Source organism: Lolium perenne, chromosome 2, assembly GCF_019359855.2.
Source record: "Lolium perenne isolate Kyuss_39 chromosome 2, Kyuss_2.0, whole genome shotgun sequence".
In the NCBI taxonomy this organism is placed as follows: Eukaryota; Viridiplantae; Streptophyta; class Magnoliopsida; order Poales; family Poaceae; genus Lolium; species Lolium perenne.
The window spans coordinates 16,966,893-16,977,861 of record NC_067245.2 but is presented as its reverse complement, the minus strand read 5'-3'; positions in this window follow the sequence as shown (position 1 = coordinate 16,977,861).

Here is a 10,969-nt window from a genome sequence, read left to right as displayed (position 1 = left end):
ATATTGAAAACTTGAGTAGTGTTGCGGGGGTAAAAACCAACAACACTTTTTCATTCATACCAAGCATCATACATTACAAGCTAACACACCGTTGGTTTGAAGAACCATTCATCGCTCTACGATACAAGGGGAATCCTGATACAACTCACACCTACTATAGTGCTGGGGTGATACCACTCTTCAGGGTGGATTCTTCGTCTTCACGGGTGAGATGCTTGGCGAGAGGCGAGGGCATGGTTCAAATCCCTGCGGGTTTTGTACTGCCTGAAGTCCTGAGGTGCTTCATAGGGGTTCATCTTTGGTTGTGGTGGGGGCATGGTCATCGGTCTTCCCATGGAGTCATGTCTTGGGTAGTAGATGAAACGAGTGTTCTTGATCTTGTCCTCATTTTGTCCACACAGACGGGCAATTGCTTCATGCATAGCTTTGACTAGTCCTTCCTTCCAAGTGTTTCCCGTTACAGAAAACCAGATGGTTTCCCATACCGAGGCATCAAGCTTCCTTCGTAGATCAGTAGAAACGTCCCACCGAGGTGGTTCTCCTAACTGAGCTTTGAGGGGTATTCCGAAGAACTCGGGATACGGGTGTCCTAGATATTCAACCAGTTGCTTCAAATCCTTTTCGAACCGCCGTTCTTCTCCGTGACCAAGCTGATAGCACTCCCAATTGTACTCCATCTGTGAAGAATTATGATAAGTAAGTTAGAGAAGTGTGTCAAAATTTTAGGTAATAGTATAAGAAGAATAGAGCATAACTTTCTTATTTGAAAAAGATCTCAATGATAAGAGGGAGAATAAGTTTTCTTAAATAGTCATTTCATTTGTTTTGAAACTAAAATTTTCAGACGTCCATTCTAACTAGGGTCTCCTAAGGTCAAACAATGGCTCTGATACCAACTTGTCAACACCCGGATTTTTAAGTCCAGATGCCTATTATGCCATTCCTCGCAATCCCAGGAATATTGTTTTTGCGAGACATAATAGATTGATATCACAACACATCATTCATTATATACCATAATCGTCTTACAAATAAAGGATCACATGATCCAGTCTCATTACAATAATAGAAGTTCTATTTATTCATTACATAACACATAGCGGAAGCGAAAGTAGCGTAGTAGTAGTCCATCTATTCCACAGGCAACTGTTGACGTCAGGAGTGATCCTAGTTGTCGTAGACGTCCTGCTGTCCTTCTTCCGGGTTCTGGTACTCCTCTTCATAGTCTGGCCATTTGAATAGCCAGGGACAAAGCCATGAGTACTTTTAAAGTACTCGCAAACTAATACTAGTGTAAGCCCTATCAATTTTTAATAAGGGGATACTACTCTAGGTTTATTTGCATAAAGCCAAGTTTATTTCATAAACATTTAGAAAAGACTCTTCATTTGCTAAACTAACTCAAGTGGGAACATTAGTGTCATTCCCACAACTCAGTTGTGATTCAAAGTCAAAGTCACCTTCCAATTCAATCACAAGTCACCATTCATATTTTTAGAAAAGTTCTGATGACGGAACAGTATGGCCTTTCCAACTGTCCATAACCGCGGACGCGGCTATTCGAATAGGTTTTACTCTGCAGAGGTTGTACACTTGTGCCACAACAATTGCAATAGTTCGTCAGGGGTAACTGGCCCTGATTTATCGTACGCAGTACGCGAACTACCAATCCTAACCTTTCATTTACATATTCTATTATGAGCACCTCTCCCCATGAGCTTGGCCTCCCGGTGAAAACCGCAGTCAACCCGGGAACTGCACAGGGCTTGGGCCGGACATTCACCTCATTTCACGTCATTTCACATCACTTCACCAGTACGGAGGCAGCCCTCGGCATAACCCCTATGACGCTTGTTCAGAGGGAACCCATACTAAAATACATAAGTTTCCAGCTAAGCCTTACCCAGATTCAGGTATTGTGGGGGTACTTGTAAAATTGGAATGGTATCGCATCCGAACCCAACCATCAGTGTTTTTGTAAAATTCACCAAGTCATTCACCAGTCATATTCACCTTCAAAATCTCTCAATAGAATGACTCATCATTCCAAGGTTTTCAAAGTCATTTCAAATCACAAGTTCCCAACTAGAGTAGTCACTTTTAATATTGAGCACTAGCAACTAGTCATGAGGGGTGCTAAGTATCTTGGAGCTTGCTAGGCTAAGTGTGATTCTCTTGTACTACTCTATAATTCAACCAAGTGAATCATAAATCAAAAAGTAACTTTGATAAATAAAATCAAGTAAAACTTGTAAAGTAAAAACTTGGGATAGGTTCATAAAGTAAAATGTAATGGTGCCTTGCTCTTGTAGAGCTTTGCACAAGGGAACCTTGCAAGAGTGTTAGCTTGCCTTGATTGGTGAGGTGATCAAAGTTTTCTTGCTCTTCCTCTTGGTAGAAGACCTCTTCCTCTTGATAGTCTCCGGTACTAGCGTCTATAAACGAATACGAGGATACAATCACCAAACAACACTTAAGTAATCTTAATTAGCCTTATTGGCTCACACACAAAGGATCTAGCATCACTACTTAACATTTATCAACCCATTATTCTAGGGTTTCCTTATTTAACATTAGGAAAATAATTTCCTCTCATTGAAATTTGGAAGTGGGGTTTATCTTTGGTTTGGAGAAATAATTTCCTCTCATTGAATTCTTCTTAAGATTTAATTTCTCTTATGAATAATATATGACCTAGGTTGACCAAAGTCCACCCCTTCATACTTATCATTTGAGAAAATGATTTAAATGAGGTTCCATACCTCATGCAATTTAATACTAACAAGGTAGTGATTTAATGCCACCAAATAATTCATTATGAGATTATTAGACCATGGTCACTACCTCATGTTGAATTACTTGAGAACAAGATTTAAATGAGAGGAATACCTCTCATATGATTTAACACATGGTTGTAACTAATTTAGTAAAAACTACTATTGAGGTGATTCAATATTCTCAAATAACCAGGGATGATCCCATGTTGACCAAGGTCAACACTTCACACTTAGTATTTGAGAAAAGGGATTTAAATGAGATTCATCATCTCATGTGATTTAAATAACTAGTGCAATTTAAAAACTATGTTGGTTTAAATTCTACAAGTGAGCAAGTATGAGCCTAAGCATTTAAAGGTCAACACATTACTTCACCACTTGTGAGAATGATTTAAATGAGGTGCTACACCTCATTGGTTTAAATTCTAAAATTTGGATATATTTTAAATGGGCTAGTATTGACTACATAGCCAATATTTTGATTCTAGCCCATGATCATGTACAGAACACCTATCATCTTTTTACATAGTAAATTAGGGTTTGTTAAAATTGAATTATTGCAATTGGATTCACTTCAAAATTCAAAGTGGTTGATTTTTAAGATTTATTTGAATACTGAAAAGTCTCTGTTTTGTTAATTTTGCTATTCAAATTCTACACAAGATATGAGGTTGAATCCAGTGGGGTTAGTTAGAGCAAATCATAAGCTTTCCAGAACATTTTGATTTGCTAAATTTGGATTTGTAGAATTTGAACTATTTAATTTATAGGACAGACCAGTATTGATAAATGGCTGAAACAAAATAATTCAAACAGGGGAAATGGGCTTAGGCGGGAAAGTAAACGGGCTAAACAGACTAAACAGACTGGGCCGGCCCACTAGTGCTGACCACGCCGCAGGCCGCCTGACATGGGGTCCCACGCGTCAGTGGCCTTTAACTACCGAATCGGTACCTGCGAATGAGGGCCGTCGGATCAGGTGGACGATCGACGGTCGAGCGTTGTCGTCGTCGACGGGGGAGGAGAGCCTGCTGCGCCGGCGAGGTAGGGGGTTGGAGGGCGCGCTAGGTCGCCGGCGGTCGAGGGAGGGGGTCGAGGCGTCGTTGGCGAGGGTGAATAGGCGCCTGGTACAGTGGCGGAGCTCGGGGCGGCGTGGATCAACGGATTGATCTGCGGCGGGCTTGCGGGTCTCCGGCGAGAAATTGGAGCTCACTGTGGAGTAATCCGTGGGGAGAAGCGGTGGAGGAAGTCGAGGAGAGGTAGGGGAGCAGATGGTGTGAAGGAAGAAGGGGCGGAGGAGCGCTATTTATAGAAGGGTGAGGAGGCCGGCGGGTGCTGAGAGGGGTCGCTCATGGCGCGGCCGCTCCGGCGTGCGAAAGGTCGGGGCGAGGGCAGCATCTTGTAGGCGACGTCTAGGCGAGGCTTTGGGCGTAGCTGGAGCGTCCAGGGGACGACGGGATTGCTCGGGCGCTTCTGCGACGAGGACGGTACTGGGCGGCCGGGTTGTGATCATGGCGGCGTCGATAGGGCGTGCGCGAGCTAGCGAGCATGTCCAGTAGGTAGCTGGTGCCGAGGGCCGTGCGCGTGCAAAGGGAGAGAGGGATAGGAGGACTAGGGCGACGGGTCGACGTCGGGCTCTGGCGCGTCCAGAGACTTGCCAGGGCGTGCTCACCGCGTGCCTGGCACGTTTTCTGGCGTGTCTGGGCACGCGCGTTCCGGCCAGTAGCGTGGTCGAGCGTCGCTGGGGCATGTACCGTCGATGTACTGGAGGGGTATAGATGCTCAGGGACAAAGAGAGGCGCCAAGATGGTGGCCAGAGAGAGAGTGAATGAGGGTGGCCGGCATGGGTACGGCATGGATGAATTGGTGATTATGGCCTCACTTTAACCAGAGCAAATGAGTTGGGTTCGATGCAGAGGAAGTACCAAGGTGTGATGATCATCAAACTAAAGTGGTGGAGGCTAAAAACCAGTGTGTAAAAGGGTGTATGTCCAAATCAAATTGTTGCCTGCAAGGTGTTCGATGATATGGCCGCAAGAACATTTTGGTCGAAATTTGGATTTCTTTTTGGTGGAGCTCAATCATATAAATAAAGGGTTGGAATGGTGGTGGTGGTGTCCATTTTGGTGAAGATTTGCAAAGTTTCAAAAAGTGGATCATCTTCTCTTTATTTCAAAGTCCTCACTTGTCCATCTTGTTCTGGTCAACCTGGTCAACTTCAGCAGTGATGGTCAACATGGAAGTTGTTGACCTTGACTTAGTCTTGGATGACATGGTCATAGTTGACCAAGTTTGGTTTAGGAAGATTCAAATGCAGGGGGGTAAAGTAGGGAAGATTTTATAACTGGGTCATATGACCATTATCACATGTATGTGAGTTTTGAATTTTCCTTTGATTTGATTCTTGTTTCTTTGATGCAAATGTGTTTGTTTATCATATATAAGTATTCTACAAGCAAGGGATCAAGCAATGGTGGCCTTGGTTGAAGATTTGCAATTTTGGCTAAGTGTATGTGAGTGAAATTTGGGGATTTTCTCACTATGTGATTTCTCTTTATTTGAATTGACTTTGGTTGACTCTAATGTGATTCTTATTGGTTTAGAAACATTTTCAAACCATTGAATCCATTTCAAAAGGTCTTGGTCAAAGATTTGCAAAAATGGCCATAACACATAAGAGGTGATGTGTCACTTTTCACTATTCTTGTAAATTGTTGATCTTGCTTTAATTGGGCATGGGTTAGGGTCAATTTAGGGTTATATGAAGTTTAGAAATGGTTGCACACCATTTGGTCAAGGTTTAAAGTCTATATGTCACATATGCCTCTATGCATATGTTGCATTTGATTTTAAATTTGACTTGGCTTGACCCATTTGGTGTTGTGGAGTGTTGAAATGGTATATGGAAGTGATCCAACCATTCACAACAAGTCCTAGGGTCAATCTTCTCAAATTCACAAATTTGCATTTTACTCTCATATGCCTCTATGGCATTTTTAGTTTCTTTTTATTTTCTTTGGAAACCACTTGGATTAGGTTTGATAAGTACTAGGTAAAGTGTGTGAAGGTTTTCCAAACCTCTAAACAAAGTGGAAAGTTCTAGGGTAAAGATTTATAAAAGTAGCCGTAGGCACATATGCCTCTTTCTTATTTAATTTCCTTTTATTCTATTTTAACTAGGGTGGTGAAAAGAGGGGTGAGGTTTAGGGTTTAAGATTATTTCAAACTAATATAACAAGCAATCATGGCAATAGCACAAGAATTAAGAAAGGTCACTATGGATCATACTTAATTAATAAAAGTTTTTGTTGGTTCCAAAATTTGGAACTAGTGAAATTCATTTGTTTTATTTTGAAAATTCTTGGGATGTTACAGTTTGTACCATGTGGCACCGATTTTGCCTCATCAAACACTTCCATCGCGCGAAGATGGATCTGGGATCTGACAGTCAGAGACACCAGAAATCACAGAAACCTCATCTCCAGAAGGGACTACTTAAGGTGAGGTTTCACTGGAGGTCCACTAGCTTTAGCCTTCTTGAAGTTTCATTATATTTTACATAGTGATTTTCTCTTTGTTTGCACTCTTTGGTTTTAATTATTACTCTTTCTCACACAACACCATTTTCTCAAGAACACTCCTACTTGGAACCAAAGGCAACTTACAAGTATCCTTTGGTAAAGGGTAACAATGGCCATTTCAAAATATACATCCCATTATTGTTTCATCGGTATGACCCATTAATATTTTTGTGCATGCGACCAATTCCTATCGCATGGCATATTTTGACCACAAATAAGCCCAGACTGTACGGCCCATTCTTTGGCGTATGTCACATTTTGACCGTATGACCCAATTTTTCCTCCCAGAAAATTGTGTGCATGGGGCCCATGGTGTGCCAGCCCAAGGATATCGGGAAAGTCAATTAAATAATGAATTTTGGAAAATTTAGACTAACTGTTACATAATGATGAAAGTTTGTCAAGAACAAGCACAACACAGTTTACATGGCAAGCTAGCTTCCAAAATCTAAACTATAACAAGTAATTAACAAGATCTGCATCTTACGAGCTCACAAATGGAGACTTTGATATAATCTTGCTGGTTTCATCAATATCACGTACGTATTTGTCTATGGATTTGATCAAATCCTACGTGCCCTTCTTCAACATTTCAGTTATAGGTCTAAGAGAAGCTACACCAATATTTTTCCATACAATACATTTTTGAGATATTTATCCCTCGTAGAGATTGTTGTGGGTCGACTGCTAAGTAGGTTGCTTGCTTTAACACTGTCATGGGAGAGTCCCTTGGAAGAGAGCTCGGAACATCTTTGTCCTCCCTTCCGAGGAAGCCTTCTTAGCTTTAAGTGAGGTCTAAAAGTAGTTTGAAAATGTTACAACAATAAACCATGCAAGCATGAATTATATGCGGTAGAGAATAAATGATCACAGGGGGCGAAAATAAGTACACAACCTTCTTTATCGAACATGTAGATGTTGGATCTTACAAAGGCAACTTATGAAAGTTGTAAACTTATGCATTTATTACAAATATTCTATGATACGTCTATGATATTGTATCTAAGAGATTCTCTCAGAAATAATTTGTGTGATATCCATGGATAAAAACATGAGTATATAACAAGAGAAAGATGACAACACAAATAGAAGCCCATTTAGTACGGTTAGTTCAGATACACCATGTTCAGTACCCCTTCCGTTTCTTTTAACACAAGGCCTCTACAAAAAAATAATACTTTCTGCATATACAAGACCGCTATCTCTTACCAAGAAGAACTGGTTAGATTTATACCTGGTAAGATGGTGCTTATTGATGTAAACATCACGTGCAGCCACAAAGAAATACACCACATACACTATGTTTAATTAGCCTGAAAGACAAGAGATTTTCAAAACAATAAATCATGATAATTATTAGTTGGCTTGGCCTTATACGGAAAAACAAAGGGGGTACTAAAGCTCAAAATACACAACTTTACTCTAGCTTGTTTGCCTCTCAATTGCCAAATATTCTTTCAATAAAATATGTACACGTTGAACTTATTTTTTTGCCTCTCAGTTGCCTAAGAATTTTTTCACTTTCTCCATCTTAGCAGTAACCTATAGCTGAGCCTTAATTCTCATTCTACTTTTGGAAATAACGGCCATGCAAAACTCTTATTCAATGTTTGATATTTCCTAGTTATCAAAATTCATCTCAACCACCACATGATGAAAACAACAACCAAAATCAACAAACACTGTTAGAACACTGATTCCCAAATCCCCAACTCGTTTTCGAAATCTAACACACCCTCACGGAGTTGCCAGTCTCTTTGTTGTCACTGCCAAGGGCATCGCGAGGGGGCGGCTGAAGCATAGGGCACTGAAGGGATGGCGATGGAGGAGGGATCACTAGTCAGGACTCTGACTTCTTCAGTAGGCGATGTGTGAGTGCATGTAGGTGTTTGTGCATCTACATTGTAGTGCCTGCTTGTACCAAAAATAACAATTGCATGACGCTGATAGAATAAAAAGTTAAACATATCCAACACTCGTAGGAAAAGTATTTTGTTATTTTAAATTTTAGAAGTTAATTGAATTTTAAGTGTGTGTGCCAAACAACATAATAATTACTTCCATGGAAGAACTTATGTAACATGTTCAACATAACTCAACAATCACCATATGCACATAATGCTTATATTTCTAACGTTTGGCTAGACAAATTTTTTGTTTTTGATTTCATGGCCACAAACCAATTCTAGGCATGAGAGTGGGGATTATTATTATTTTTCCTACTGTTCCTACACAAATCTTGTTGCCTCCATATAAACATCATATTTTGTTTTTCAACTATTTTATGAGGCAAAATTGCTGCTTTGACATCAGTTTTCAGCCAAAGCTCCAAAATATGCCAAGTAACGCCAATAAAACTAGTTAAAATGATTCATGTCTAACAAGAATATAGGTACATAACCAATATTGTTATCATTCTTCTTCTTATATGTTGCTATTTTTGATTTAGTTAATTCCAAATTTATTTCTTAGACAAAACAATAATTAATTCTCTTTTTTGATAAAGAATAATTAATTTTTTTCTCTACATCCAAGTTTAATAAGTACATGTATAATTACGTCATATTTTAGATCACTGCTCATTTTCACAATATTCTCCCAACTATGTGTTTGCAATGCTCTTCGGCATCCTTCCAGAGCCTTTCAAATTTTTAAACAAGGAAAGGAAAACACATGCCAATGAAATCAAGGAAAACACATGAAGTAATAGATATAAAGAAGAAAAAGACCAAACATTTTTAAACAAGTTGAGTAATGACTGTGTAATGTTATGGCTTCTTAATAATCTGGTAGTAAAAATAAAATATTCCCAAAATCCATGAGAAAACATATTGATCCTCAGTATGTCTGGTGCCATGTGAACCAAGCTGTCCAAAAGGCAGGAAGAATCAGGCGACCAAGGAAAGGATTCAGCGGAAGCCACACAAGAGTAAAGCAAAAGAAAGATGCAAAGTTAAAAGGCACTGCAGCTCCTCTCCTAGCCACATCGAGCAAAGGATAAGCGAAAGCAAGACAGCGTGATGCCTGCAGAATCTCATGAACCAAGTGGCATTCAACTGGCCAAGAGCCCAATAGTCTTCTCTTCACCTCTCTTTGATCAACCTTGCTCAACAAATTTCGCTTGCATCATGCATGGTTACACATACCAATTAAAAGAGATTACTGAGCCCTGCATACGGCAGGCTTATGTACGATCAGTTACTACTTTGTCTGGATCAGTTGATCTTTTTTTAATGTAAGGACAGTGCTTTTCAATCCCCATCATTTTTACTGGCTGGCGCTTACTATTTTTCTCACAGGTGATTAGCTGATGTTGATAGTTTATTAGTGATGCAAGCAGTAGACCAAGTTGATTTAGTGTGACTGCTTTGGCTTTTATGTTTTGCTACTTGAAACCTAGGTGTGTGCTAAAGCCAGATAGTTGTGGTGGCAAATTGTGCCTTGTTAGTCTAGCATGAAGAAAAGTGTGCCTGCTTTTCTTTAATTAAGACTATGATCCGAGGAGATGGACCTGCGGTAGACAGTTCGGAGCATATATGTATCTGAATTTTGGTTGGCTCTATTTTTCTCGGAAGAAATTGTGGTTGGCTCTTCACGCACACCGGCAAGCCCAGTAAAGGCAAAGAGAGCTCAGAAGCACACGATCTCTTTCCTAAAGAAACGTTTTCATTCTTCAGTACACGTAGCCTTATTTCTGACCGTAGAGTATCTATACAGCCTGTGAGCACAAATAATTGAGGAGGCATCACATTCTTATGTTGTACATAGCTCCCTCTCAAGGAGGAACCAAAAGAGACACAAATTAAGTGTTTAGAGTTTGAGAGTTTTGTTTACGAACTAACATCAGTATGCATGTTACCTCCAAAATTAACCCTATGAGCAAGTGGCCTCTCAGTAACTACAATAATCTAAAACTAAGACTGTGTATGTTAGAATGAACACTTAAAAAAATATATGTGCAAAGTAATATATAATATTCTCATTTGTGATGAGTCCTATAAAGACGCCTTCTCAGAGATGCACACTATAAAGTTCATAAGTAAGTCAAAGATCATCCTTACCTAGATGATTAAGCAGTATATATGTGTATTACTACTATATACTTTGGACGTTACCTATATTTGTGTTTTCTTCATTTAATTGGATTTTCTTGATAAAATTAAGCAATTCTTGTGTGATATTTCTTGTCAAAATTAAGAGGGTAGAAGAGAGTTCGACAAAAGAGATAATGAGCTTCGTGGGAGGTTAAGAAAACCGAACATCTGTATATGCATGCATATACAACTGGCCGGTGAAGGAGGATTGAGGAACAGATTCGGCCGGTGATGATGTGTCGGCCTTAGCTATAGGCAGGCTTTTGATCCACGGCCATGGACGTTCTAGTGGCTCAGGATGGAGTATGAAACTCCTTTGAGTCATTTTCAGCTGATTCTACCGGTCACGTGCATCGGGCCGCTTTGGACTCTATCTCATGATCTGACGGCTGTTAACTAACAGCACTGCTTTGTTTGTTTTCTTAACAGTGGAAGGAGCATCCTCCGGTGTCTATATCATCTCGCGCGATGCCCAAAGTGTCAATGCAAAAGATGCCAAGTGTATTGCACTCTTTTC